The 23,671-nt window shown below is 39.7% G+C and overlaps 1 pseudogene; it reads right to left on the minus strand.

Moving 5' to 3' along the window:
- Nucleotides 1-317: 317 nt before the first annotated feature.
- Nucleotides 318-13,850, minus strand: LOC119518110 (annotated as a pseudogene).
- Nucleotides 13,851-23,671: the final 9,821 nt, after the last annotated feature.

Here is a 23,671-nt window from a genome sequence, read left to right on the forward strand (position 1 = left end):
GTGCTTTAATATACTTCTATTCACAACCCAATCTAAGGAGGCTTAGAAAAAAGACCTATCCAACAACATGCTGTGTTTCTACTGTAGGAGTGAATTAAATAATAGTTCTGTAAGAAGGACCTGAATCACCTCAGCTTCAGTTTAACAAACAGACTTTTTCTTTTATATGGGAACTCATAATTTGAAGACTTGTCCCTTCACAAATAAGGCAGGAAAGGAAACAAGCTGACTGGTCAAACCAAGAAACAATGTTTTGATAAACCACAGTCACTCAGCTCATGGATGCTCAATAATCCGTAGAAAAGTTGCTTGACTTTTTATTGCATTCTTCCCATCTGTAGTGGAGTCCTATACAATAACTTTTCTTTATCAGCTTTAAGCTGCGTAGAGGCAAAGAGATCAAAAACTGCTGGGAGGCCATAACTATCTGGGGAAAGTTATGTTCCTCCAGCAGGGGAGAAGTAAGGAATACTTCCTGGGCCTTCTTTCAAAGTAACCACTTGTCTTCTCCAGAGCACTGGCTAAGATTTCCTGTATTCTTTCCTGGCAAGACCCAGTCAACTGTATTAAAAGGATACCAGGAAGAAGCTGTGGGGATCACAAACATTTGTTTGCTTGGGGATACCACTTCCTAGGCAGCTCTCTCCTGAGTCCTAGACACTTCCCTGAGACTTTCTTCTTTGTAAGAAGATCTGATGAGCCCTTCTGACAAGGGACTGTTCCTTATAACTTGGAAGGAATCAGCAATTCTAAAAGGTTTTGTGCTGGTTTGGATGTAATATGTCCCCCCAAATGCCATGTTCTTTAATGCAGTCTTGGGGGGGGGGCAGACATATTAGTTTTGAATCCCTGGATTGGGTTGTTTCCATGGAAATGTGACCCACCCAACTGTGGGTAATACCTTTGGTTAGATTATTTCCATGGAGGTATGGCCCTGCCCATTCAGTATGTGCCTTGATTAGTTTACTAGATCCCTATAAAAGCTCAGACAGAAGGAGCTTGCTGCAGCAGCCACAGCTTAGAGAGACATTTTGGAGAACACCATTTTGAAATGCAACTAGGAGCAAGCAGACATCAGCCATGTGGCTTCCCAGCTAACAGAAGTTTTTTGGACACCATTGGTGGATATATGAGACTTTACTCTGCTTGCCAAGATGCTGACAGTAATTGTCAAGGTTAAAAAGAATTTGGAGATTAAGGTTTCTGCTTTCTATCCAGGTTGATTGTGGCCATGCAGAATTGTAATAGAAAATGAGCCTAATGATGGTAAGGACTAAGGAGAAATTCCAGCTTTTAAGCTTAGGAACAATTGAGATGGCATCCCCCTTCAGAGTTCCTAAGCTACAGTACAGTGATGGAGGAGTGGATAGTGGCATCCCACTGTCCTACTCACTTCTAGGGTCCCAGACCCAGTTGGGGCAGCTCCCACCTAGTGCTAGTATTCCCAGGAATGTTGTCCTGGATAAAACAGAGAGTGCCAGAGAGAGAGAAAGTGCTTTCTCCTTACCTGGAGGTGATATGCCAGTGTTGGTGCTGAAGTCAGGCAAGTGGGTTCTGATTCTTTTTTTTTTTTTTTTTTTTTTTTTTTTTTTTTAAACATCATTTTATTGAGATATATTCACATACCACGCAGTCATACAAAACAAATTGTACTTTCGATTGTTTACAGTACCATTACATAGTTGTACATTCATCACCTAAATCAATCCCTGACACCTTCATTAGCACACACACAAAAATAACAAGAATAATAATTAGAGTGAAAAAGAGCAATTGAAGTAAAAAAGAACACTAGGTACCTTTGTCTGTTTGTTTGCTTCCCCTACTTTTCTACACATCGATCCATAAACTAGACAAAGTGGAGTTTGGTCCTTATGGCATTCCCAATCCCACTGTCACCCCTCATAAGCTACATTTTTATACAACTGTCTTCGAGATTCATGGGTTCTGGGTTGTAGTTTAATAGTTTCAGGTATCCACCACCAGCTACCCCAATTCTTTAGAACCTAAAAAAGGTTGTCTAAAGTGTGCGTAAGAGTGCCCACCAGAGTGATCTCTCGGCTCGTTTTGGAATCTTTCTGCCACTGAAGCTTATTTCATTTCCTTTCACATCCCCCTTTTGGTCAAGAAGATGTTCTCCATCCCACGATGCCGGGTCTACATTCCTCCCCGGGAGTCATATTCCACGTTGCCAGGGAGATTCACTTCCCTGGGTGTCTGATCCCACGTAGGGGGGAGGGCAGTGATTTCACCTTTCAAGTTGGCTTAGCCAGAGAGAGAGGGCCACATCTGAGCAACAAAGAGGCATTCAGGAGGAGACTCTTAGGCACAAATACAGGGAGGCCTAGCCTCTCCTTTGCAGCAACCGTCTTCCCAAGGGTAAAACTTATGGTAGAGGGCTCAACCCATCAAACCACCAGTCCCCTATGTCTGTGGTCATGTTAGCAACCATGGGGGTGGGGTAGGCGAATACCCCTGCATTCTCCACAGGCTCCTCAAGGGGGCACAACACCGTTTTTTTTTTTTTTTTTTTTTTTTTTTCCTTGTTTGTCTTTTTTCTTTTTTTTTTTTTTAACTTTCCCTTCTTTTTTCAAATCAACTGTATGAAAAAAAAAAAGTTAAAAAGAAAACAAAAAAAAACAAACATACAATAAAAGAACATTTCAAAGAGACCATAGCAAGGGAGTAAGAAAAAGACAACTAACCTAAGATAACTGCTTAACTTCCAACATGTTCCTACTTTACCCCAAGAAAGTTACATACTATAGCAACATTTCAGTGAACTTGTTCCTACTACATCCATCAGAAATTAACAGACCATAGTCATTTCTGGGCATCCCCAGAACGTTAAATAGCTTATCTGTTCTTCTTGGATTATTGTTCCCCCTTCCTTAATTGCTCTCTACTGCTAGTTCCCCTACATTCTACATTATAAACCATTTGTTTTACATTTTTCAAAGTTCACATTAGTGGTAGCATATAATATTTCTCTTTTTGTGCCTGGCTTATTTCGCTCAGCATTATGTCTTCAAGGTTCATCCATGTTGTCATATGTTTCACCAGATCATTCCTTCTTACTGCCGCGTAGTATTCCATCGTGTGTATATACCACATTTTATTTATCCACTCATCTGTTGATGGACATTTGGGTTGTTTCCATCTCTTGGCAATTGTGAATAATGCTGCTATGAACATTGGCGTGCAGATATCTGTTCGTGTCACTGCTTTCCGATCTTCCGGGTATATCCCGAGAAGTGCAATCGCTGGATCGAATGGTAGCTCTATCTCTAGTTTTCTAAGGAACTGCCAGACTGACTTCCAGAGTGGCTGAACCATTATACAGTCCCACCAACAATGAATAAGAGTTCCAATTTCTCCACATCCCCTCCAGCATTTGTAGTTTCCTGTTTGTTTAATGGCAGCCATTCTAACCGGTGTTAGATGGTATCTCATTGTGGTCTTAATTTGCATCTCTCTAATAGCTAGTGAAGCTGAACATTTTTTCATGTGTTTCTTGGCCATTTGTATTTCCTCTTCAGAGAACTGTCTTTTCATATCTTTTGCCCATTTTATAATTGGGCCGACTGTACTATTGTCATTGAGTTGTAGGATTTCTTTGTATATGCAAGATATCAGTCTTTTGTCAGATACATGGTTTCCAAAAATTTTTTCCCATTGAGTTGGCTGCCTCTTTACCTTTTTGAGAAATTCCTTTGAGGTGCAGAAACTTCTAAGCTTGAGGAGTTCCCATTTATCTATTTTCTCTTTTGTTGCTTGTGCTTTGGGTGTAAAGTCTAGGAAGTGGCCTCCTAATACAAGGTCTTGAAGATGTTTTCCTACATTATCTTCTAGGAGTTTAATGGTACTTTCTTTTATATTGAGATCTTTGGTCCATTTTGAGTTAATTTTTGTGTAGGGGGTGAGGTAGGGGTCCTCTTTCATTCTTTTGGATATGGATATCCAACTCTCCCAGCCCCATTTGTTGAAAAGACCATTATGGCTCAGTTCGGTGACTTTGGGGGCCTTATCAAAGATCAGTCGGCCATAGATCTGAGGGTCTATCTCTGAATTCTCAATTCGATTCCATTGATCTATATGTCTATCTTTGTGCCAGTACCATGCTGTTTTGGCAACTGTGGCTTTATAATAAGCTTCAAAGTCAGGGAGTGTAAGTCCTCCCACTTCGTTTTTCTTTTTTAGAGTGTCTTTAGCAATTCGAGGCATCTTCCCTTTCCAAATAAATTTGATAACTAGCTTTTCCAAGTCTGCAAAGTAGGTTGTTGGAATTTTGATTGGGATTGCATTGAATCTGTAGATGAGTTTGGGTAGAATTGACATCTTAATGACATTTAGCCTTCCTATCCATGAACATGGAATATTTTTCCATCTTTTAAGGTCCACTTCTATTTCTTTTAGTAGAGTTATGTAGTTTTCTTTGTATAGGTCTTTTACATCTTTGGTTAAGTTTATTCCTAGGTACTTGATTTTTTTAGTTGCTATTGAAAATGGTATCTTTTTCTTGAGTGTCTCTTCAGTTTGTTCATTTCTAGCATATAGAAACATTACTGACTTATGTGCATTAATCTTGTATCCCGCTACTTTGCTAAATTTGTTTATTAGCTCTAGTAGGTGTATCGTTGATTTCTCAGGGTTTTCTAGATATAAGATCATATCATCTGCAAACAATGACAGTTTTACTTCTTCTTTTCCAATTTGGATGCCTTTTATTTCTTTGTCTTGCCGGATTGCCCTGGCTAGCACTTCCAGCACAATGTTGAATAACAGTGGTGACAGCGGGCATCCTTGTCTTGTTCCTAATCTTAGAGGGAAGGCTTTCAGTCTCTCACCATTGAGTACTATGCTGGCTGTGGGTTTTTCATATATGCTCTTTATCATGTTGAGGAAGTTTCCTTCAATTCCTACCTTTTGAAGTGTTTTTATCAAAAACGGATGTTGGATTTTGTCAAATGCTTTTTCAGCATCTATTGAGATGATCAATTGATTTTTCCCTTTCGAGTTTTTAATGTGTTGTAATACATTGATTGTTTTTCTTATGTTGAACCATCCTTGCATGCCTGGAATGAACCCCACTTGGTCATGGTGTATGATTTTTTTAATGTGTCTTTGGATTCGATTTGCAAGTATTTTGTTGAGGATTTTTGCATCTATATTCATTAGGGAGATTGGCCGGTAGTTTTCCTTTTTTGTAGCATCTTTGCCTGGTTTTGGTATTAGATTGATGTTAGCTTCATAAAATGAATTAGGTAGTGTTCCATTTTTTTCAATGTTTTGAAAGAGTTTGAGTAAGATTGGTGTCAGTTCTTTCTGGAAAGTTGGTAGAATTCCCCTGTGAAGCCATCTGGCCCTGGGCATTTATTTGTGGGAAGATTTTTGATGACTGATTGGATCTCTTTGCTTGTGATGGGTTGGTTGAGGTCTTCTATTTCTTCTCTGGTCAGTCTAGGTTGTTCATATGTTTCCAGGAAATTGTCCATTTCTTCTACATTATCCAGTTTGTTGCCATACAGTTGTTCATAATATCCTCTTATAATTTTTTTAATTTCTTCAGGATCTGCAGTTATGTCACCTTTTTCATTCATTATTTTGTTTATATGGGTCTTCTCTCTTTTTGATTTTGTCAGTCTAGCTAGGGGCTTGTCAATCTTGTTGATCTTCTCAAAGAACCAACTTTTGGTGATATTTATCCTTTCTATTGTTTTTTTGTTCTCTATGTCATTTATTTCTGCTTTAATCCTTGTTATTTCTTTTCTTGTACTTGGTTTAGGATTGGTTTGCTGTTCATTTTCTAGCTTCTTCAGTTGATCCATTAGTTCTTTGATTTTGGCTCTTTCTTCCTTTTTAATATATGCGTTTAGTGCTATAAATTTCCCCCTTAGCACTGCTTTTGCTGCATCCCATAGGTTTTGGTATGTTGTGTTCTCATTTTCATTCGTCTCTATATATTTAGCAATTTCTCTTGCTATTTCTTCTTTAACCCACTGATTGTTTAGGAGTGTGTTGTTTAACCTCCAGGTATTTGTGAATTTTCTAAGTCTCTGATGGTTATTGACTTCTAATTGTATTCCATTGTGGTCAGAGAATGTGCTTTGAATAATTTCAATCTTTTTAAATTTATTGAGGCTTGTTTTATGTCCCAGCATATGATCTATTCTGGAGAAAGTTCCGTGAGCACTAGAAAAGTATGTGTATCCTGTTGATTTGGGATGTAATGTCCTGTAGATGTCTGTTAAATCTAATTCATTTATCAGGTTGTTTAGGTTTTCAATTTCCTTATTGGTCTTCTGTCTGGTTGATCTATCTATAGGAGAGAGTGTTGTGTTGAAGTCTCCCACAATTATTGTGGAAACATCAATTGCTTCCTTTAGTTTTGCCAATGTTTCTCTCATGTATTTTGTGGCACCTTGATTGGGTGCATAGACATTTACGATTGTTATTTCTTCTTGCTGAATTGCCCCTTTTATTAGTATGTAGTGGCCTTCTTTGTCTCTCAAAACATCCCTGCATTTGAAGTCTATTTTATCTGAGATTAATATTGCTACACCTGCTTTCTTTTGGCTGTAGCTTGCATGAAATATTTTTTTCCATCCTTTCACTTTCAGTTTCTTTGTGTCCCTGTGTCTAAGATGAGTCTCTTGTATGCAACATATTGATGGTTCATTTTTTTTGATCCATTCTGCGAATCTATATCTTTTAATTGGGGAGTTTAATCCGTTTACATTCAACGTTAAAACCGTGAAGGCATTTCTTGAATCGGCCATCTTATCCTTTGGATTATGATTGCCATATTTTTCCCTCTCTCTATTAATATCCTTTATTGTACCCATACCGAATCTCTTTAGTACTGAACCTTTCTCCAAGTCTCTCTGTCCTGTCTTTGTTTCTCTGTCTGTAGGGCTCCCTTTAGTATCTCCAGTAGGGCAGGTCTCTTGTTAGCAAATTCTCTCAGCATTTCTTTGTCTGTGAAAAATTTAAGCTCTCCCTCAAATTTGAAGGAGAGCTTTGCTGGATAAAGTATTCTTGGCTGGAAATTCCTCTCACTCAGAATTTTAAATATATCGTGCCACTGCCTTCTCGCCTCCATGGTGGCTGCTGAGTAGTCACTACTTAGTCTTATGCTGTTTCCTTTGTATGTGGTGAATTGCTTTTCTCTTGCTGCTTTCAGAACTTGCTCCTTCTCTTCTATGTTTGACAGTGTGATCAGTATATGTCTCGGAGTGTGTTTTTTTGGATTTATTCTATTTGGAGTTCGCTGAGCATTTATGATTTGTGTATTTATGTTGTTTAGAAGATTTGGGAAGTTTTCCCCAACAATTTCTTTGAATACTCTTCCTAGACCTTTACCCTTTTCTTCCCCTTCTGGGACACCAATGAGTCTTATATTCGGACGTTTCATATTATCTATCATATCCCTGAGGTCCATTTCGAGTTTTTCAATTTTTTTCCCCATTCTTTCTTTTATGTTTTCATTTTCCATTCTGTCATCTTCCAGGTCACTGATTCGTTGTTCAACTTCCTCTAGTCTTGTACTATGAGTGTCCAGAATCTTTTTAATTTGGTCAACAGTTTCTTTAATTTCCATAAGATCATCCATTTTTTTATTTATTCTTGCAATGTCTTCTTTATGCTCTTCTAGGGTCTTCTTGATTTCCTTCATATCCCGTACTAGGGTCTCATTGTTCATCTTTAGTTCTTTGAGTAGCTGCTCTAGGTGTGTCTCTTCTGGTCTTTTGATTTGGGTGCTTGGGCTTGGGTTATCCATATCGTCTGGTTTTTTCATATGCTTTATAATTTTCTGTTGTTTTTGGCCTCGTGGCATTTGCTGACCTTGATAGGGTTCTTTTAGGGTTTGTAGACCAGTTGAAGTCCTTATCTCTAATTTATCAGATCTACAGCTTCGTGGAGTACACTTTCTCTAACTAACCAGCAGGTGGCGTCCACGAGCCACCTGTTCTCCACAAGCCAGATCTCCCCTGCTTAGCCTTTTTGGTGAGTGGGGGAGTGAGTCTTGTGGGGCCCAATTGGTGTCCCAAGCTTGCGTGTGTAGTTGGTGTTGCCTGCCCTGTATGTGGGGCGTGTTTCTGGGCAGTCGGGGAGGGGGGGTGGCCCTAACAATCAAATCTCCCTGATGATCCTAGAGTTTTAAAGCTACTGCAATAGTCTAATCCTTCAGTTCAGTCCTGCCGCAGTTTGTCTCTGCCACTGACCCACAAGTCTTTGGTATTGGCGTATGGCTCCTGAGACTTGCAAGTGGGCCCCTCTTCCAGGCTGTGCACCCCGGGTCCTCTGTTGAGGGATGACTGTGCTATGTCGCAGGTGAGTGCCGTCCCCCCAGGGCAGTTCTGGGCTGCTGGGCTGTGTTGGGAGGCTCCCAGTCTGCTCAAATGATGGCTGAATGGGGCTCTGTTAATTCACACTGCTCCCCCTTCCCAGCTCTGGGACATTCAGCTGAGGTTGCAGGGAAGGCTAATGTCCACGCCCAGTTTTGTGGTGTGTGCCTGTTATTTGATGCACTTCCGTCACACTGGGTTGTCTGGGGCAGCTCTGGGCTATGGGGCTGGCGATGGGCAGGAGTGTTTCCTGTCCACCAGGATGGTGGCTGTGAGCGGACACCCCCCTTTTCTTGGGAAGTTGTGTTGTTTAGTGAATTTTCTCAGCCACTGGATTATTGCCTTTTGTCTCAGAGCTCTCTTAGTTCTGCTCTTGACTTGACGTGCCCAAATTTCAATTCTTTGAAGCTTTCTGTATTGAGCTTGTTAGAGTAATTGTTTTAGAATAAGCAAAAAGGATTTAAAAAAAAAAAAAAAAACGGCCCTCCTCAGAGATCTAATGGGTTATTGAAATGCTAATAGACAAAGCAACCAGGGCCATTAAGGAAAAGTGCCCAGGGCAGAGAGATCAGCCTTGCTTCGGGATTTGCATATGCGCCTCAAGGCCTGATCTCCGCCCTTCCCCTTTCTGTGTTCACCAGAACTCCAAAAATCCTCTGTTTTTATTTTGGAGTTTTTCGTGTTGTTTTTTTTCTATGCCTGTCTCCTCTCTGCTGGGCTGGCTGCTCTCAGAGTCTCTGGTGTCTGGCCTCAGTCTATCTATGGTTGGAGTTTGAATCAGTAGAATGAGTTTCCGGTAAGAGCAGCCACTGCAATTCTCCCTTCTCCTTCCTGGAGCTGACAGCCCCTCCTCCCCCGGGACTGAGCCTGGCAGGGAGGGGCGCGGGTCCCCTGGCCGCAAAAACTTACAGATTTCGCTGATCTCAGCAGTTCCACGTTTTCATGAGTGTTGTATGAAGTATGCCCAAAGACAGATTGCTCTGTGGTGTCCAGTCCACGCAGTTCCTGGCTTTTTACCTACTTTCCTGGAGGAGTAACTAAAACATACAGCTCACCAGTCTACCATCTTGCCCCTCCTCTCGGTTCTGATTCTTTTGATGGAAATTTTGTCTTCTCTCATGATTCCAGTTTTCGACATCAAAATGTTAGGTTTTTCCACTGGGAAGAGAAGAGATTAAAGGAGCTCTATTAAAGAAGCTACATTATGTGCCTGTGTGCAGGCAGGCCGGAGACTAAGGTGGCAACAGCCCAGAACAAAGGTGTGAGTACAGTTTTATAGCTTTTGGGAGGGGGTTTGGGGTAAGATAAAGAAGTAAGGAGTTGTACAACCCAGAACCCATGAATCTCGAAGACAGTTGTATAAAAATGTAGCTTATGAGGGGTGACAATGGGATTGGGAAAGCCATAAGGACCAAACACCACTTTGTCTAGTTTATGGATGGATGTGTAGAAAAGTAGGGGAAGGAAACAAACAGACAAAGGTACCCAGTGTTCTTTTTTACTTCAATTGCTCTTTTTCACTCTAATTATTATTCTTGTTATTTTTGTGTGTGTGCTAATGAAGGTGTCAGGGATTGATTTAGGTGATGAATGTACAACTATGTAATGGTACTGTAAACAATCGAAAGTACAATTTGTTTTGTATGACTGCGTGGTATGTGAATATATCTCAATAAAATGATGATTAAAAAAAAAAAAAAAAAAAAAAAGAAGTAAGGAGTTGACATCAGGGGATTGGTTTGCTCAGGGTAAGATGAGATGACATCAGAGTTAAGATGAGATGATGTCAGGGGTGTTTAGGGTAAGATAAATGGGAATTATGATGGGGGTGGGAAGTTTTGCATAACAATACCCTACTGTTGATGCCTTTGGACATTTGCATCACCATAAGACTGTAACTTTGTCACCAAATAAACTATGTTTATAAAAGCCAACCATATCTGCTGTTTTACAAAACAGTGGCATTAGCAAAGTGGAACAGGTTCCATTGTCTTTGGTGCCTTAGCCTTTCTGTTGCCTCTTTTCTGCAAAGACAGAGTCACATATTCAGGGAATCTTTAAGCTTCTCAGGCTCAGGTTTTGTATCCACAGGCATCCCATTTTTATCCTTTTTTTCTTTCTTCAGAATCTACTTACACAGAGCTTCCTTCCCACAATTCTCATAAAACACACATTCTGAAATACTTGGGCAGGGCTCATTGGCTTTGCATACCTCCTCTACTTTATATGGTTCTGGATGCATCTGGACAAGCCAATCCTCAGTAATCTTGCTGGGGATAGATAGTGGTTTCTTGGCCTTTAAGTGGTCATTCAGGCACTTCAGATTGCCCAAGTTTTCAATCTTCACACCTTTGGTCTGGATGCCCCAACAATTAGTATAGGAATTGGGCTCGACAAGACAATCACTCACACTGTATGATTCCTGGAAAATCTTGAACAAGAGCTTAGACTTCTTACTGGTTTCACAATTGCCACTCTCAGGCTTCTCAGCTTACAGGGTTCCTGGAGAGTCATTAGCCAATCAGAAAGATCCATCTCTTCTTCCTCAAGAAGCTCTAGGTCACTGACTGTGCCAGTCTGAATGTATTATGTTCCCCAAAATGCCATTATCTTTGATGCAATTTTGTGGGGGCAGATGTGTCAGTGTTGATTAGATTATAATTCTTCGAGTGTTTCCATGGAGATATGCCCCACCCAACTGTGGGTGATGACTCTGATTGGATATTTCCATGGAGGTGTGGCCCCACCCATTCAGCATGGGCCTTGATGAGTTTACTGGAGCTGTATATAAGCTCAGACAGAAGGAGCAAACTTGCTACAGCCAAGAGGGACACTTTGAAGAATGCACAGGAGCTGAGAGAGGAACTGCAGTTTACAGAGACATTTTGGAGACAGTCTTTGAAAGCAGACTTTTGCTCTAGAGAAGCTAAGAGGGGACAAATGCTCCAAGAGCAATTGAGAGTGACATTTTGGAGAGAAGCTGAAGCCTAGAGAGGAACATCCTGGGAGAAAGCCATTTTGAAATAAGAACTCTGGATCAGATGCCAGCCACATGCCTTCCCAGCTAACAAAGATTTTCAGGACACCACTGGCCATCCTCCAGTGAAGGTACCCAATTGTTGACACTTTATGGCCTTAAGATTGTAACTGTGTAACCAAATAAACCCCCTTTTATAAAAGCCAATCCATTTCTGGTGTTTTGCATCCCAGCAGCATTAGCAAACTAGAACACTGACCTTTTCAATTTCAATAGAGAAAGAACTAGCAGTCAAATAGATGTTACACTTTGGTTACTTGTTTTTTCAGGAACTTCTTGCTGCTGACTCCTGAGCCAGTTTTCCAAATTCTTTAGGTTGCACCAGATGTTACTGAAGAAATTGCAGGCTCTGGGGGGCAGTTTGGCTATTCTTTCATGTCTACTTTGGGGAAAGCCAGTCCTGGGATGGATACTGGGCATGTGAAGAGCCTGGTGACCATTGGTGCATTTGATTCCAAGGAGCCACTCACCCAGGGGGACAACTGTGGTGCAGACTAATGACTTCTTTTCTGGCATTGGGATATAACCACTTTTCTACAGGAAGGGCCAGCTATTGATGAACTAGCATGATTCATCAGGTACTCAGGGATTTGGATGGTCTTCAAATGTGGTGATGGTCTGATGCAGAGCAGTTATATTTGTGTCAAAGAGCAGGACAGTGGAATCTTCAGATTTGAGGGTCAAACTGCCCAGTCTCTCCAAACACGCAGAGACTTGGATGGCTAGCTCTTTGTAGTTGATGAATAAGACAACTGAACTGATACAATAGCCAGTAGAGCTGTTGGGCTTGCTGCTGAAGTGTCTCCTCTTTAGGTTGATAGATGAGATCTAACTGTTCATAAAACCACACATCATGGCTTTGAAGGCATTCCAGGTGATGGCTTATGCAACTGTGAATCTGAGCTTTACCCAACAAGATCTTTCTTCTCGCATACTGGTCATGCCACACACATCTGTCACCAAGCAGGGGGCCCCTTTATCCTTTGCCTTGGCACTGAGGTTGCCTGGAGCCAACTGGCAATGCCCTGCACCACCCCAGCTGCCCAGTGCATCACACACCTGCCACCAGCCATGAATTCTTTAAAATATTCAAAGAGGAAAAAATACCAATCCTACACAAACTTTTCCAGCATATCTTCTGAAGCCAGTTCAACTCTGATAGTGAAGACCTTCAAGCAAAAAAATTACACAACAATATCCTTTAGCAAGTTTGTTAATTTGCTATTTCCATTATTCTTTTTACCTTCATTTCTTGGTAATCTCCCGTACAAAAGGAATTTCTCCTCTCTCAACCTCCTATTTAAACATTTCTTTATGGGTATGGGTGACTCCTGGATACTTTTATTTATTAGCATTCAATGTGTTATAAGCCATTCCTGCCATGTTTCATTTTGATGCTCAGATTGTCCTGATTGGGTCAGTGGCAGCCCCTTCAAGCTGGCTCCTGCCTCCTTTTGATATATCCCAGTCAGCTCTTGAGTTCCTCACTCTCCAGTAAGGTCAGAAGTTCAGACTTGGAAATGAGAGGAAGACTCTGAGCAGAGGCAAGACATGACCACATGTTTATGCTAGAACAGTCACAGGGGCTACAGGAGTCCATTTACTTAGGGGATCCAACCAAGGGGTTTCATTGATCTTTGAAGTTGACTGTTAACCTCAGCAGATACTACAGTGTGGAGCAACTGCCTCTGGGTAAATGCAAATTTCACTGTAGCTAACCTTTCCTGGGGTGGCTGTTTTGATTTTTATACTTGGGAACTCTCCAGTGGAAACTTAGCAGAAAGACTGACTTTGGAAACATGGGTGGAAAACAAGGGAATTCAGTAGAGGAAGGAGTGATCCATCAAGCTGGAGGTATGGGCTGGGTGGACGGAATGAGCTGGGCTGGGAAGGACCAGAAGTCAGAAGGCTGGAAAGGCTCCAGAGAGGAGCTATCATTGGGATGGTGTGTGGTGGGGATCAGGTGGAGGTGGGGGAGGGGGCTTTCTAAGAATGCGGTTGTGTGGGGGAGACAGCAGATAATTGGATGAAGGAGAGGGTTTAAAAAGCCACGTTGCCAAGGAAGCCATCAAACAGGAGAAGACTCAGAGGAAGATGGAGCTATTGTCCTCCTCCTACTCCTGTGAGTCCCTCTTTCCTGCTACTTGAGCTCTGCTGACCTGTTAGGAAGTGCTGAGCTTCTAACCTGCTGACTTATCTCTGAACCCACTTCCATCCTCTCCAGCATCTCCACTTCATCTCATTCCTTCCCAGATCCCCACCCCCAATTCTGCCCCACCCTCCACCCCCCTCCCCCTCCTCCAGCCCCCTTCCCCTGCCATTGCCCCTCCTCTGTCTGGCCTCCACCTCCAGCCCAGAGTCCTGGTGGCCCCGACATGGGGGCCCTGGGGCAGCTCTTCTGGCTGCTCCTGCTCAGGTTGCTCTGGCAGGTGCAGGGACACCCAACTGCCGGTGTGAGTAAACATTGCACAAGCCTAAGGCCCTTCTTTATCATTGAGCTGTTTATATACTGTGTTTTAGGAATTTGGTTTTTCTAGAGGTTTTGGGGTTCTAGGTCCTCCCTTGCATGTCTAGGACCTCAGCGCAGTTTTCCTAACCAGCCTGAACTGCTGTCCACATCTAGCTAGGGGTCCTGCCTGCTTGTTCCAGGCACAGGAAAGGTTGAAATGGTGAAAACATGAAAAGTTTAATCCTGGCTTCAAAAAGTAAGGTACTTTATTTACTAGGAAACATGGGCAGTAACTTCTTGCTCCTGGAAGCTCTGGGCAAGATCTTGCTTCAGGCTCATCCAGTTTAGACTTCATCCCATGTGTACTTTGCTTTTTTTCTAGAAGTAGATTATTCCTGAAAGTGTGGTATCCCTAGGAATGGTGATACTTCATCACGGGTGTTACTGCTTGTCTATTAAACAAAGCCAAATGTCCATCTGTACTCCACATTTTCTTATTTTTTTGTTGGCTTTTAACAACTTCTGAGTCATCACTTTCCTTCTGCTCCTTCAGATGACCTTTGTTGCTGCAAATTTCCCACAGGGGATAAGTGTCAACTGGTTTGATGGGAGCCCTGAGAATTCCATCAGATGTGGAGATAAGTAGCTGTAGCCTGGTTGGATGTTTATAATAAGGAGAAAGGGGCACTGATTGGGAGGGGGAGGAGTTGATGTTCTTTCTTAAGTAAAATGTGTCATATGCAGACTGCTGATTTACCCAAAGTAGAAGTCTTTCCTTAATGTCCTTAGGTGGTTTGTCCAAACAGAGAAATACCTAGTTACAACTGTAAAAGTTTCACTCTTTAAAAAACTAGCATACCCTTTACAAAAACAAACAAAAACAAACAAACAAGCAAAGGGATTTGGAGAAACCACACAAGGAGAAGTAGATATTGTTTTTTGGACTGGCATGTCCCAGATTCCCAGGTGGGGATCTAGAGAGACCCAACAGAGAGTTACCTATAGGTAGAATCACACATGAATCACTACCTGCTAAGAAGAATCTGATTTCTGTGGAGCCTACCAATGGAGGAGATTTCTTGACTATCTCTTGGAATTTTTATTGGTGGGGGGAGGGGGCTACCTATGCTTCATTTTTCACAGAGAGGTTAAACTCTCTCTCCCTAACCTATCTTTGAGCTTCTGGATAAATTCACCTGTCTTGCATTTCCCACCATCACCCTTGTTTATGGCCATGTCACCTCTACAATCCCAGTGGCTGATTTGAGGTCAACTCTTGTCCCCAATTTTAGGAAGTGCATCCTCCAGGACAAGCCACAGGAATCCTTATTCTAAAACTGTTTCCAAGGTGCTTTGCTGGCACTGCTTAGAAGGCTATTGTTTTTACTGCCTTGCTTTCCTATTAGTTTGTTCACCTGGCTTTGCCTCCCCTTGAAAGTCATGAGCTCTGTAAGGCCTTGTCCACTCTCTTCCCTTCCAGGACCATTTCTTTACAATGTAGAAGTGATTCTTATTTACAAGTATCCTGTAATTGCTTATACAGAATTTGTTCAGTTGAAGCAATGTGATACTTGCTTTTTCAAATCAAATAAATGACTCCTTGGCAGAGATAATATAAGGAGATAAAACCAAGCATTGGAGAGGTGGTTGGACATCAAGATTATTTCCATTCCCATGATCTCAGGGAATAAGTCTGAACAGAGGTGAGCATCTTTGCTGTCTTCACATATCTCTGATTTCTTTTCCTTTCCTGGATTCTCTCATTTAGATTTTCCCCAGAAGGAAAAAGTCTATTTTCCCTCAATTTCCTCTCTCATTTTCAAGTCTTTTACATGGGAAACTTAAAGTTCCCTTTCTTAGCTCTCAAAATGATTCTTATTTCTGTGTCTTCTTTTGAATTCTGCACAATTTATTGATTTCTAATGGTCCTGGATATGAACCATCTTTACTGAAGCTTTTAGTGGCCTGTAAGGTCTAATTGCACTCATGGTCCACTTCTGATACTGGCTGTCCAGACAGGAAGCAGACAGAAGGAGAAGGCCCATGGCTGGGATATTTTACCAGTATGTGACTAAAATGGCAGTTTTCCCTTTTATTCTTTTGACTCACATCTTTAGTGATCACACTGAGAGCTGTCATTCCCTCTCTGACCTTGGCTACCAAAGCCAGTGTGTGTTTTCCAAGAGTGCTCTCTTTCCACCCCTCAGCTGCGGGGCTGAAGATGACAGTGTTATGTGGCTCAGAGGGTACTTTCTAGAGTGGTTTTAATTCATGTGGAACTGAAGCTTGGTGTGTGGATTATTATGAATACACTAAATGTTTATTTTCTCCAAGAATATTTGTAAAATGTAGTTTTTGAAAAAATGCTTTCTTTGCCTTTTTTTTTTTGTGTTGATCATACATTCAAGAAAGTTAAAGGTAAATTCTTGCCAGTGGTTATTTGGAATTAGGCTTCTAACCAGATTGGGTTCTGATAGTTTTAATCACACAATAGATAATAGTCCCCTGTTTTGCAGCTCTTTTGTTTTCTTAAAAAATCTGATATAATGTGTCCTGTGTTCAGAATGAAGCTGAATGCTGAAAGGAAACTTCAATCATTTTCTCTTAATATTCTGTACTTGATTTCATTGCAATAATTAAATAGTTATGTAATTATAAGGGCATCCATCTTGCCTCTCAACCATGTCAATATTGACCTGTCTTACATGTCTCCTCACTGGTCTGCATTCTGTCATGTCTATCTGTTGTACAGAATTGTAATTTTGCTTTTTCCCTTTTACCCATCCTTTCTATAGGTTGGGTACATTTTTAGCTATTTTTCAACAGATTTGACCCAAGCAGTTTATGAGTTCACTCAAGGAAAGCTAGACTTACTGACTGATGTAAGTTCTGGATTTCTCTTTTTTATTCCCAAATATAATCTGGCATATAAGTTCATAAGTTGAATTCTAACAATTTTTGGAAGTCTCTGAGTGTTTATTTGATCACTGATTTTTCTACTGCTCTATTTGCCTCCAAGTAATACATACAAAATGCATCTATTTAAGTTGTACAATTTACTGAATTTTGACATATGTATCTACCCATGAAAATATCTTTTCGGTCAAGATAGTGAACATAGCCATCACCCCCAAATGTTTCCTTGAGATCCTTTGTAATCTATCCTGCCATCCCCTCCCCTCCCCCTCACTGTCCCACACGAACCTCATCATTTACTAATTCAGTGGCATTGGATACATTTACAATGTTTTTTAACCATCACCATCACCACCATCTATTACCAAAACTTTACACCCATAACAGAAACTCTTTAACCTTGAAGCAATAACTCCCAATTCTACCCCCACCCCTACTCTCCCACCCACTCAGCTTCTGGTAACCCATGTCTACTTTTAATCTCTGTGAATTTACTTGTTCTAAATAATTTCATATAAATGGAATCATACAATATTTGTCCTTTTTTGCCTGGCTTATTTCACTTAGCATGATGTTTTCAATGTACATCCATATTATAGCATGTATCAGAGATTCATTCCATTTATGACTGAATAATACGCCATTCTACATATATATCACATTTAGTTTATCCATTCATCTGTGAATGGACACCTGGGTTGTTTCCCTTTTTGGCTAGCATGAATAATACTGCTATGATCATTGTTGTACAAATATCTGTTTGAGTCCCTGCTTCCAATGTTTTTGGGTATATACCTATGAGTGGAATTGATGGGTTGTATGATAATTGTATATTTAGCTTTCTGAAGAACCACCAAACTCTTTTCCACCTGTAAGACAGGACAATATGGCTGCAACATTTTACACTCACACCAGGAATGCACAAGTGTTTCGATTCTCCATATCATTGTCCACACTGGTTATTTTCTGACTTTTTATTAATAGTCATTTAGTGGGTTTGAAATGGTATCTCACTGGTGTTTTTGAATTCCATTTCCCTAATGGCTAATGATGTTGAATGTCTTTTCATGTCGTTATTGCCCATTTGTTCGGAGCTGCCTACTCAGCCTTCCTGCTCTCAATATCCCCCATTATTAGAATTATTGAAACCAAGGTCAAAGAATTGTTGTCTTGCAGTCCTAAATGACCTCCATGTTGCCACAACTGGGACTTTTGAAGCAAAGCTGAGGTCATCTGAATCCCAAGTGGAGGAACAGCTGAGATAGCAAATGGCCTGGCTTTGACAGGAAACTCTAGCATAATTGTTTTGAGATTTATCCATGATCTTTATTGTATTAAAATTTATTTCTTTTCATTGCTGAGTAGTAATGCCACAACTCATTTATCCTTTACCTTGAAAAGATAGTGAAGCTGGTTTTCCCATATGGCCATAACCATATTACATAAACCCCCAAAGCAGCTTCTCTTTGGGATTGTTCCAGCATTTACTTGTAGTTTGTAATACCATGATACAATGTTTTGGAATAAAAATGCATTTAGGATTGTGACTAAAATTGTACAAACATCTAGTCCAATAATAGCAGTCATTTTTGGAACAACTACTACTGTCGTTCAAAAGAATTGCCATTTACACAGTATTTTGATTTTGCTTAATATCAACATTTTCAAACACAATGAGGTTGAATGTTTAACAGTTTATATGTGTGCTTAATCACAAACCTGTCTGTTCATGCCTCCATCCATCCATCCACCCATCCATCCACCCATCAATCCATCTTATTTTTCATGCTTTTCAAACTAAATTTCAGAGATCTGTGCACACTTCCCCCTAATACTATGGCAATCCTTATAAATTACAAAATTTCTTATAAATGGAACCATGCCATTTGTACTATGTTATGTCTTGCTTCCTCTGCTTAGAATAGTATTTTTTAGATTAACTCGTCAAGTTGTATGCTCCCTAATTTGTTCCTTTCCACTGTTGTCATATTCTGCTGAAAGAGTTTCACTATTTCATGCTGTCTTCCAAGAAACATTTGGTGTTAAGGTATCAAATTTTGAAGAACATACAGTTAAATCCAAACTAGTCTATCTAGATCAGTTATCAGGAGCAGTTTGAACTTAGAGGAAGTCTTTGTCTTCATTCACGTAAGAGTGTACTAGAATGAAAATGAAGAATTTGGAGAAATCACACTTTATTAGTGTCCTCTTAATATGATCATATTGATTCTATCTACAGACTTGACAGCTGATTATGTCTAAATCAAGTCATCTCTCTATTGCATTAAATTTTTTTTCTTATGCTGATCTTTAAGTGATAACAATAAGCTTATCCCAGAAAAAATGTCATTCAGACAGATTCCAGTATAGAGTTAGACATAGAACCAGGTAGGACCCAATCAAACTAGAAACTGTTTCCTACTTAAAGATTCCCGGTTTTGCAATATATAACATCACAGTGACCAAACACACAAGCACATACACAAAAGCTGCCAACTTCAAATTTTTCTTCAGTAGCACAATCCCTTGGAGAGTATTTCAGGGGTGTAGTTATTGCTTGGGAGCAGATTTAGAGTATCTATCAATGATGCATTGTGTCTCCTATATTCTATATTTCTTTAGGCTTCTCACTATTTCAAATATTATAATTTCAGCTAATTGATGTTCTGCCTTACAATCTTCTATCGGGAACTGATGTTTATGGAATTTCTCTGAACATCTCTGCCTCCATAGGAATTATCTCAGTGGCCATTTTATTGTGGAGAGTCATTCTAATTGTGAATATATTAAATTAACATATAGGCACACTGTAAGTTATAAAAAGCAGCACTTTGATAGTCATGGTTCCTTTGTTTCCTTTTAGATTAATAATGTGAATACACATTAATGTTTGAAATTGAAGCTAACCTTGTAAAATAGCTGTTTTATTGAAGAACACAAGCAACAAGACACCTGTGTACTCTATGGGAAAACTTCAATATAATTTTTTTTATCCAAAGCTATGTATTAAATATTAAGCAGGCACTTTCATACACTGTAGACTTTTAAGTTCTTACAACCATCCTGAATAACAGTTTCATAAATTATCTTAAACCTTAAAAAAGTTTATATCTTTTTATTCATTATAAGACCACTTCTAGAAATCTAGATTGAAGAACTAGTCAGACATGCATTCAAAGGCCTTGTGTGTGGATATTTAATGGAAGAGTATGTGTTAGAGTGAAAATGTGGCAAAACCCAATATGCACAATGGTTCGGGAATTGCTAAAATAATATACCTATCCAGGTAGTCACATAAACACATCTGTTTTTGACTTATAGAAGAAGTAATAAATCACTTTGCAATGAAAGCATTTATAGTGTTTATTATGCAGTACAATGGTATAAAACTCAAAGTCCTGGTTAACAGACAGAGCCTAACTGTAGGGCCAAGTTAGTTGAAATTTATAACTCACCTTTATGGAATGAAGTGATTTTAGATTCCAGTTAAAAGTAGTGTCTTCTGTTCATGTTCTGTCATATTGACTTATCTTTCTACCACATTCAACAGAGAGGTGACTTTGGACTCGGTGTATACTTTAGGTTCTTTTTATTATTTTAATTGAAGAGGGAGTAAGTCCTTAGTATAGCTGATGATGGCCCTAGTGCCTCAGATTTACAATACAGTTAGGAACAAATGATTCTGCATAAAATGAGCTTTGCAGATGACTGAAGCTTACAGTTAAAATGGCCAGGAGCTTTAGACACAGATCTTTCTTAACTTGAGTGTGCTTTTCCTGTTTTCTTTATCATAATGGCCCTTTCATGGTAAATGAATTTTATTCCTTGTACGTTGTTTGGAAAATTCCTTGGAAAGCAAAGGTCTTTCCCCTCACTTTCTGAAGGGTCCATTTTCCCTTTGCTGTCCATGGGGATTTCCTTCAGAGGAAGGAAAAGGTCAGAGTCAAAAGGAGAATGAATAATAGGAAGGGGAGAGCATTTCCTATTTCCCACTCTTATTTTCATGGGGCTCTTCTGTCTTTGTTTTGAGCTTACTCCCTGGCTGCAGTGCTTGGTTCCTGGAACCCTTGTCCTTTCTCTCAGCTGCCTGTCCATCACCCCTCCTTATCTTCCTTGCATGTTTGGGTACTGTGAGATGTGGAAAAAGATGACCATCTCCTGAATGCATTCCCCTACAGCCCCATTATTATAAATTGCATTTAGATACACAATAATATTACAACACCTCAGCAAGTGTTTTGGACTAGCCTTAGCATCTCACCACCATTTGTAACATTTGAATGAGGAACTATGTTCCAGATGACAAGGATGTTTATCTTTACATGGTATTAAATGGGATCCTGCCTGGATTTATTGAACTCTAATGTAGTGATGTCTTCAGGGGATTATTGCAGTTTTAGAAGCAATTTTGTCCATTCAGGAAGATGTTAGCTGATGCTTCTGTGGTGGTTTGTGCATTTTCCATAGCACATGGTTTGATGACATCTGATTTCAGTGGTCTGGGAAAACCATAGGAACTGGCTGGTGGAATTGTTTGTCAATTCAGCATTTGCCAATTCTGATTTAGATGTCTATGTTGCTTTCTGTTTAGATAAAGAGGTGTATCTCAATCCAAAGATTTATATTCATTTTGTTGTGTGGAGCATTTTGAAACAATTCCTAGTTCTGGATCTCATTGTGGCTGAGTTGAGAAATAAGTGATCAGGTAACTGAAGCTTTAGCATTTTTATTTTACGTTTTCCTACATTTCCATTATGAAAGATAAATAGATTTGTGCTTGTTTAAGGGATGAGTAAACAGATTTGTTATAGGATAACATCACAAGAGGTGCAGGTCTTAACAAAATCCTGGATGACATAAGTCAACCTACGCATCTGTCCTCAGAATCTAAGGGACATCAAAATGTCAAAAATTCAGACTTGGTAAGAGTTTTGCTGCTGTCACCATAATTTGGCTTTAGAGTCTTCTGTTCATTGGGTTATTTGTTCCCTACATTTTCCCATACCATTGATAGCAGTCATAGTGGGAGTTTGGTAAACTCAACCTTCTGAATCTAGAACTTCCAGTACTAATACCACAATGGCTTTTTTTTTAAATAAAATTTAATTTTTTTTGAGATTGGTCAACATACCATACAGTCATCCAAAGTGCACAATCAATTGCCCATGGTACCATTATACAGCTGTGCAACCATCACCACAATTAATTGCTTTTCAATTTTTAGAACATTTTCATTACTCCAGAAAAGAAGTAAAAACACAAAAGTAAACTCAAATCCTCCCATTCCCCTAACAAGCCCCTGCATTATTGACTCACAGTATTGGCATGGTGCACTGGTTACTGTTGATGAAAGAATGTTAAAATACTACTAAGTGTAGTACATAGCTTGCAATATGTACATTTTCCCTATATACCCCTCTATTATTAACTTCTAGTTATAGTGTTGTACATTTGTTCTAGTTCATGAAAGAGATTTCTAATATTTGTACAGTTAATCACAGACATTTTCCACCACAAGGTTCACTGTTTTATACATTCCCATATTTTAACCTCCAACTTTCCTTCTGGTGACATATGTGGGTTTAAGCTTCCCCTTTCCACCACATTCACACAACATTCAGCACTGTTGTTATTCTCACAATAACATGCTGCCATCTTCTTTGTCCATTTCCAAACACTTAAGTTCAGCCTAGTTAAACATTCTGCTCATAAGAAGCAACTGCTTCCCATGTTTTAGCCTCGTTCTATGTCCTGTTAACATATATTTCATATCTATGGATTTACATGTTATAAATAGTTCATATCAGTGAGACCATACAATATTTGTCCTTTTGTGTCTGAATTCTTTCACTCAATATAGTGCCCTCAAGGTTTCTTCATCAACCCCCTGCTGTTTATAGATGGTTTTGTTCACCCACCATACATTCCATCTTAAGTGAACAATTGGTTCCCTGTATAATCACATATTTATGCATTCACCACCATCACCACTGTCTATATGAGGACATCTCCATTTCTTCCACAAAAAGGAGGAAGAGTCAAAGAAGGTAGAGAGAGAAAAGAAAAAGAAAAAAATGACAGTTAAAAGGCAACAAGAGGAAAGATACAATTAAATTAAGTACAATAAGAGAGTCAGACAGCATCACCAATGCCCAGACTCTCATTTCCCTCCCTTATATCCCCTTCCTATTGGCATTTAGTTTTGGTATATTGCCTTTGTTACATTGAAGGATGCATAATAAAATGTTTCTGTTAACTGCAGTCTCTAGTTTGCATTGTTGTATTTGTTTTTTTACCAAAAACCGCCCCATTTTTAACAGCTTGCAAGTTTGACATTCATTTGTTGTCCCTCATGTTAAAACATATTTGTACATTTTATCGCAACTGTTGAACACTGTAGGTTTCACTAGTTATACAGTCCCAGTTTTTATCTTTCCTCTTTCCTTCTGGGGTCCCATATGCTCCTAACCTTCTTCTTTCAACCATATTCACAGTCATCTTTTCTCAGTGTACTTACATTGTTGTGCTACCATCACCCAAAAATTATGTTCCACACCTCTCACTCCTGTCTTTTTCTATCTGTTTGTAGTGCCCCCTTTAGTATTTCCTGTAGAGAAGGTATCTTGTTCTCAAACTCTCTCACTGTCTGTTTGTCAGAGAATAGTTTAAACTCTCCCTCATATTTGAAGGATTGTTATGCTAGATATAAGATTCTTGGCTGGCAGTTTTTCTCTTTCAGCATCTTAAATATATCACACTACATACTTCTTGCCTCTATGGTTTCTACTGAGAAGTCCACACATAGTCTTATCAAGTTTCCTTTGTACATGATGCATTGCTTTGCTCTTGCTGCTTCCAGGATTCTCTCTTTGCCTTTGACATTTGATAATCTTATTGTTAAGTGTCTTTGTGTGGGCCTAT

The sequence above is a fragment of the Choloepus didactylus genome, chromosome 21 (assembly GCF_015220235.1).
Source record: "Choloepus didactylus isolate mChoDid1 chromosome 21, mChoDid1.pri, whole genome shotgun sequence".
NCBI classification, from domain to species: Eukaryota; Metazoa; Chordata; class Mammalia; order Pilosa; family Megalonychidae; genus Choloepus; species Choloepus didactylus.